Genomic DNA, 6689 nt, shown 5'->3' with positions numbered 1-6689 from the left:
GCACTTGTCACACTGACAGGCAGCGGTGCTGGCAGTGGGAAGCGCGTCTTCCTCAGACTGTCTTTCTCTCCTCGCCCTGCAGCTGTGAAAATCCTACTCACCACCAGCCCATATCTGCCTCCTCCGTGTGGTGCCTCCTCCTTCTCTCCATGCTCTCTCTGCTCCTCCTCACTGTTGTGTGTGCAGACTCCGTCCTCAGACAGTGGGACTGCCCCCATTCAATGCCCACCAACTTTACATTGTGCCTGGAGGCACGTGCACGCCCTCTGAACGACCCTGTTCCTCCTTCAGTAAGCAGCACTGTACAGCGTCAGTGTCTGTGTCTCTGTAACACAGACGCTGTTTGGATGGGGTCATAACCTCTGTCACTGTCCAGTCTGTTTCACGCTGACATGCCTAGCCCTTCACATTCCATTCTTCTGAAGGAGAAGGATTCAGACCTGACCTGCCAGAAATGATTTACAGCCCAACCCACCAGAGATCCTCAGAGTGCAGTAATCCGCGGCAACTGATTCCACGTACTAATATATCCTGTACATATAAGACAGTTGGCAGAAGAAGACATAAGAATAGGGGTACACTCTCTTCCTCCTGAGTGGTAATTCATTTAACCTACATAAATGCTCCACATTTCTATTAAATGTGTAAGTCTGGCTAAATAAATGGGGTGTATTGAGCCCATGCAATATGTAACCTGGAATTAAAATGGGTTGGGATTGATTAGCCAGCGTTTGGGATGCCGGCGGTCAGAATACCGACCACAGCATCCCGATGATCTAAATACCGACAGGGGCCTCTAACTTCCCTCCCTGCAGTCTAAACCTAACTCCCCCCCCCCCCCCCCCCCGCAGCCTATCCCTTACCCTCATTGGTTGTGCCTAAACTTAACCCCACTACTGCTTACCTGCCCTGCATCCCTATGGAATGTCGTTTGGCATCTTGGCTCCTCCTCTACGCAGTACAAACAATTGCACAGTTGAGAGGTGGCAGAGAAACAACACAAGTGAGCGCCAAATGTGCCTTTTTGACACCCCCCAAAAAAGGTGGAGGGACTGATACTCTTTCTGGCATAGGGCACCAAAATGTTTAATTACGGCTCTGCCACCCTCTCCCCTCCTCTCTATATCTGAAGGCACTTCAGTCTTCAGCCCCTCCCCCCTCCCCTCCCTTCACATCACTTCCTTGAGAGACCACATCCCTTTTTGAGGCACACACCTTCAGCGCACACTCTCTCTTTATAAAGTGTGGGAGGGAGGGCGCAAATTTATAGTTTGCAGGGGGGCGCCGAACACCCTAGCACCGGCTCTGATCACCAAGGTGTGTCTATGCGCCGCAGAGATTACCAGATAAAGATGGCTCTATCTGTATATGTGTTTTACCACTGGTTTTGTTCTTGGAAATAGTACTCAGAGTCATAACCAACTTTCATGTGTAGAAGAATGTAAGGTTGATATTTTTTTTTAAATATAATGTTAAAGGTACCTTTATGGTTAAATTTCGGCTTAAAATGTGCTTGTGATTTGTGCCACAATATGAAGGCTGTTTTTTTAACCTGTAAAGGGAGTCTGATAACCAAAATTGTGATGTGTGATTTTTCAAAACAACTCACCAGGCAGGTGTGGCGAATGCAGGGACATGGGTGGCAGACTCTCAAGCAGTTGCTGTGGTGGTAAGTCTGCGACTTTGGAGATGCGTCGTCTTGGTGATGTCTGTGGAGCTGGTCTGGAGGCCCCAGTCATACTTAACCTCCATGTCGGTTCGACCTGTGGATGATCCTGTGCGTGTGGTGTTAAAAAATTATTTTCTGCCCACATTGTTTACTAAGGCATACCAAAAAAACAGTATTTACCTGCAGCAGCAGCATCCTGTTTTGCAGAATGTGAAGGACATGGGCTGGAGGTCCCTTTAGGCTTTTTATGCCCTAAAAAACAAAATGAAACTATTTTATGGTCCAAAGTTATTTGTGGCTTCATTTACAATTGAGTAGTTAGTATTTTTTTTAAAAAAATTTTGTTTGGTATAAAGCATTGAAAAAGCAAAACTAAAGTAAACCTTACACCTTTCCAAACAATAAAAGGACGCATTACTAAGGCATACCAAAAAAACAGTATTTACCTGCTGCAGCAGCATCCTGTTTTGCAGAATGTGAAGGGCATGGGCTGGAGGTCCCTTTAGGCTTTTTATGCCCTAAAAAACAAAAGGAAACTATTTTATGGTCCAAAGCTATTTGTGGCTTCATTTACAATTGAGTAGTTAGTATTTTTTTTAAACATTTTTTGTTTGGTATAAAGCATTGAAAAAGCAAAACTAAAGTAAACCTTACACCTTTCCAAACAATATAAGGACGCATTAAAAATACACTCTTCCAAAAAAATTATAAAAAACAACATTACACTTACATCATACACAATGCGAAATGCAACATAAAATACATTACAAACCAAAAATAAATAACTTACCAGCCTTATTTGGCCGATCGGAGTCCATCACATAAGTCCCCCTCTCTACCTCTGTAGGAATGAGGTTCTGCAGGGGCAACTCATGCTCCAAATACATCGCCACAAAAGGGGCACCACCACCAGTTTGCCATGCAGACTTGGCCTCCCTTGCCATTTTTGATTTGACATGACGCTTTATGTCATAAAACCTTTTCCTGCAGGTCTCCTCGGTTCGCCTCACTATGCCCTCACAATTGACTGCAGCAACCACCTTCTGCCACATTTGTGTCTTCTTCCTGGAGGGCACCTTAGCTGCCTCTTGGCCAAAAAGCTGGCGATGATATCGCATTATCGCCTGAACCAGGGCCACATTCTCGGCATAAGTAAATTTAACATTGCGGCCTGACTTGGTTGTGGTACATGGCTGCTGAGCCACATCACTCTCACTAGAGGACTCAGGTGCCTCCTCTGCAACCTCCTCCTCCTCACCCCCCTCACTAACCTCCTCCACCTCACTAACCTCAGAATCTGCCATGATTTAGACAAACAACACTGAACAAATAAAATAAAAAACACAAAAAAAACCTCCTCTACCTCTACACTGCACACAACACACACACACACACACACACACACACACACACACACACTTACAGTGACAAGAGACTCTGAAAAAAATCAAGGACAGAAAAGATGACACACTTATAGGTAACAAGACAACAAACAAGACAAGACAGCTTTCACAGCTCAGCACTCAACAATCGCAAACCACAAAACTCACTTACCAAACTCCTCACAACGCTACCTCTTTCATCTCCACTGACTAAACCCATGAGGTTTGGTCGTTTAGGGGCATATTTATATGGTTGCGCATTGGCACTCCTACGTATTCCTCTTAACTAATCACGCCTCACATTACAAAATGAAAAAAAAATGTGAAATGCGGCCACATTGGTGACAAATCACAGCCGCACACAAATATTACGAATGATGCGGGGAATATACCATCTTCAGCCGAAAACAAACACATTCAGCCGTGAAAACCACCAAAAAAATACGAATGACCTCGACATCGAAAAATACACATAGGACGAATACGAAAGGTTAGTAAATGACCGAATACAAATTCAAAAAGTTGCAAATTCTAACGGCCGATCTGATTAGCATGCCTAATCGAGAAAAATCGGCACAAACACGAATATTAGTAAATAAACCCCCTGGTATCCACTGTGCTCACAGCATGTGACAGTGTAAGGTTTACTGCCTCTCTGAGACGTCACCACGCCTCAGGAGAGGGATCCTGATACTGGCAGACCTATTAGGATTTCAAGGGCCCCCGCAAGGGATCCCGATAGTCGTGGACCCACTTATTTGACTGGTATGCTTTGCACATAATATGTGTTAGCGATCCTCAGGCTGTTGCTAGGATCTCCGACATCCGGAGATCAGTTGGTATGATCAGTACCTTTATATTCATTTATCTTTTGTACAGTGTGTGACAGTGCGCTCATCATTATTGTCCGATAGAGAGACCATTTAGTACTTAAGGAAAAGGCTCTTGTGACTCCTGTAGACCCTTCAGCGATATAAAGGTTTTCTGTACCAATATTAGTAGCAACAGTGACAGTGTTTCTTTCTCGTTAGAATTGAGATATTATTAGCAACACTGTATCAAGTTTACCCTCCAGCACTACATGTAATCACAGTTTTTGTATTCAGTACGAATGGGTTCATACTGCTGTAACTTTTCACTCTATTAAGGATTTTGTGCTTCAAGCAATTAATTAGTTCAGTCTGAACCCCCCATTCTTTGCTATAACAGATTTGTTGCTTATAGAGGATCAGTACGTATTACCACCAGACGGAATACCGACACTGGGATCCCGACCGGCACAATCCCGACAGGGGGGCGAGCGCAATGCAGCCCCTTGTGGGCTCGCTGCACTCGCCATGCTGCGGGCACACTCATTTATTCTCCCTCTATGGGTGTTGTGGACACCCACAGAGGGAGAATATGTCGGGATTGTGCCGGTCAGGATAACGGTCAAGGAGACATCAAGGAAAGAGATGGAGGACCTTTCAATGGTGCCAGTGAAACTTAAATTAAAATCATTATCATTAAGACATGTGATGAAGTTAGAAAAAAGGGTTGAATTGCCATCCTCTATGACCTGTGATAAAAAGGTTTTTATAATGTATTTCTTTATTTTCTTTATATTTATCTATTTTTATATACATATTTGTATTATGTTTCTTTTTTACACACACTATGCTGGTGTATTTGTTAGAAATCATAAATGTTTTCATTATTAGGGTAGCTGACATTGCTGTGTTTTTAATTAATTAATTATTTGCATCTGAATATGTGCAACCAACTACTATAAATACCGATACCCATATTGAGGGGATATAACTTTGAGAAAGTCACATGGAGCGTGACGAAACGCGTTAGGACCCCTCACTGGCTTTCATTTTGACCGGCTCACCCTGTCTAACAAGCCTTTCTATTGCATTTGCACGAGCAGCACCGGCAATACAGCTCCCGCAGCGGCTCATTCATTGTTCACCATGCTGCTTCCACTACAGAGAGCTGCCGAGAGGCACTGACATTAGAAGCCCCCTGCAGCAGTTAAATCCTTTACTTCATTGCCGCCTCTTCTACAGTACTCCATGGAGTGAATGGACGCACAATCCCTCCTCGCACAGCCAGGTGGTGGGCATTGCAGGACATTAACCGAGGACGCTTGGTGGTAAACCAGCCCACGGGAGAGGTAATTCTGTCTGCAACATAACGGATTTCACTCTATATAACGGAGTTTAAATATCTCTACTTATGGGACTTTTCAACACTAATATCATGTGTGTGGATTTCCTTTATTTAGTATCAGTATATACATCCAGGATACTTTGTATCTCTATATTGCCTCTTAACCATGTTGCAATTTGTTTCCGCTCCTACATTACAATTGCTTGTTTAACAACACAATAGTTTCTTTAGTACAGGGTAACGGTACAATTGTCACATAGGTTGTTATTCAGACCAGATCTTTTTTATACATGTATTTTTTATGTCTCTCTGTTTTACATTTATGATACATTTATTGTATAATAAAACTTTTTAATTAACTTTATATCAGCATATGTCAGCTTCCTTATTTGTTCCCATCTCCAGTGCGAAGCTGTTTTTCTTTTTTATCTAGTTTCTATCCCATAGGCATATACACTGTGCCTATACAGCAGCGCACTGAATCTGTGGAACCCCAATTTTTTATTTAGGCGCTGTAGCAGTTCTGGTTGTTGCACTCTCATCAGTGTTGCAACAGAATACAGCATATCTACGATCATACCCCACTGAATACGCCCGATCTCGTCTGATATTGGAAGTTAAACAGTGGCGGGCTGGGTCTGTACTTTGAAGGGAAACCTCATAGGAAGACTCAGTGCTGTAGAAATATGCGAACGAATCTCTAAGCAGAGACGTGTTGCGACACTGACAGCAGCATCATCACTTTTTCTTCCTTCGTTTCTTGCCATAATTGAACTTCTGAATAATAACCAGCTACATACCAAGGTCCACATTCGCCATCAGAAACATTATCAAATAGTCACGCACTTCAAGGTACACACACACGGGATCCTCTTACAAAAATTGTCATCAGGTATCCCAGGTGTTATTATATTTAATATATTTTTTTACTTATTAGCGTCTTACCTTTTGACCCAATGAGGTTTGATTAATACAGAACTTTCTGTACTGGTCAAGGGTGATTGGATATGGTACTGCCTGTGTCCATGTCCATATCTGGTTTTAATTCTTATTGGTTTTTTTTCATATGACCAGAACATTTCTTTATCATTATTAGTATTATTATTCTCTGTCGGCTTACTGCAAATTGAATTTTAAGAACACAAATAAATTTGAGTTTTATCTGTTTATAAATTCATGTTATTTAACTAGCTGTTAAAGATTGCGCCCACACAAGAGCCTTCTTTTTCCCTTGTCTTTTTGTGCTCATGTTACTTACTGCACCACCAATTTAAAGAAGTATAAAGGAAATATCTCCTGCGGATTTCCTTAATTTTGGTTTATTATTATAGCTTAATGAAAATGTATTGGTCTTGTGCAGAATCAGAACCTTCTTTGTTTGTCCCTGGAGATGCATTAGACTCTGCATCTCTACTGTGTGTACACCAACTTCAAGTGTATGGTTAGCATTTACACTATACACTTTTGAGATGTGACACATCAGC

The 6689-nt window shown here is 42.4% G+C and overlaps 1 pseudogene; it reads left to right on the top strand.

The window, feature by feature from the left end:
- Positions 1 to 5771: 5771 nt before the first annotated feature.
- LOC134930359 (5S ribosomal RNA) lies at positions 5772 to 5890 on the top strand (annotated as a pseudogene).
- The last annotated feature ends 799 nt before the right edge of the window (positions 5891 to 6689 follow it).

This window comes from Pseudophryne corroboree, chromosome 5 (genome assembly GCF_028390025.1).
Source record: "Pseudophryne corroboree isolate aPseCor3 chromosome 5, aPseCor3.hap2, whole genome shotgun sequence".
Classification (NCBI taxonomy): domain Eukaryota; kingdom Metazoa; phylum Chordata; class Amphibia; order Anura; family Myobatrachidae; genus Pseudophryne; species Pseudophryne corroboree.
The sequence above is the reverse complement of the archived record's forward strand: the minus strand, read 5'-3'. Positions and strand labels throughout refer to the sequence as shown.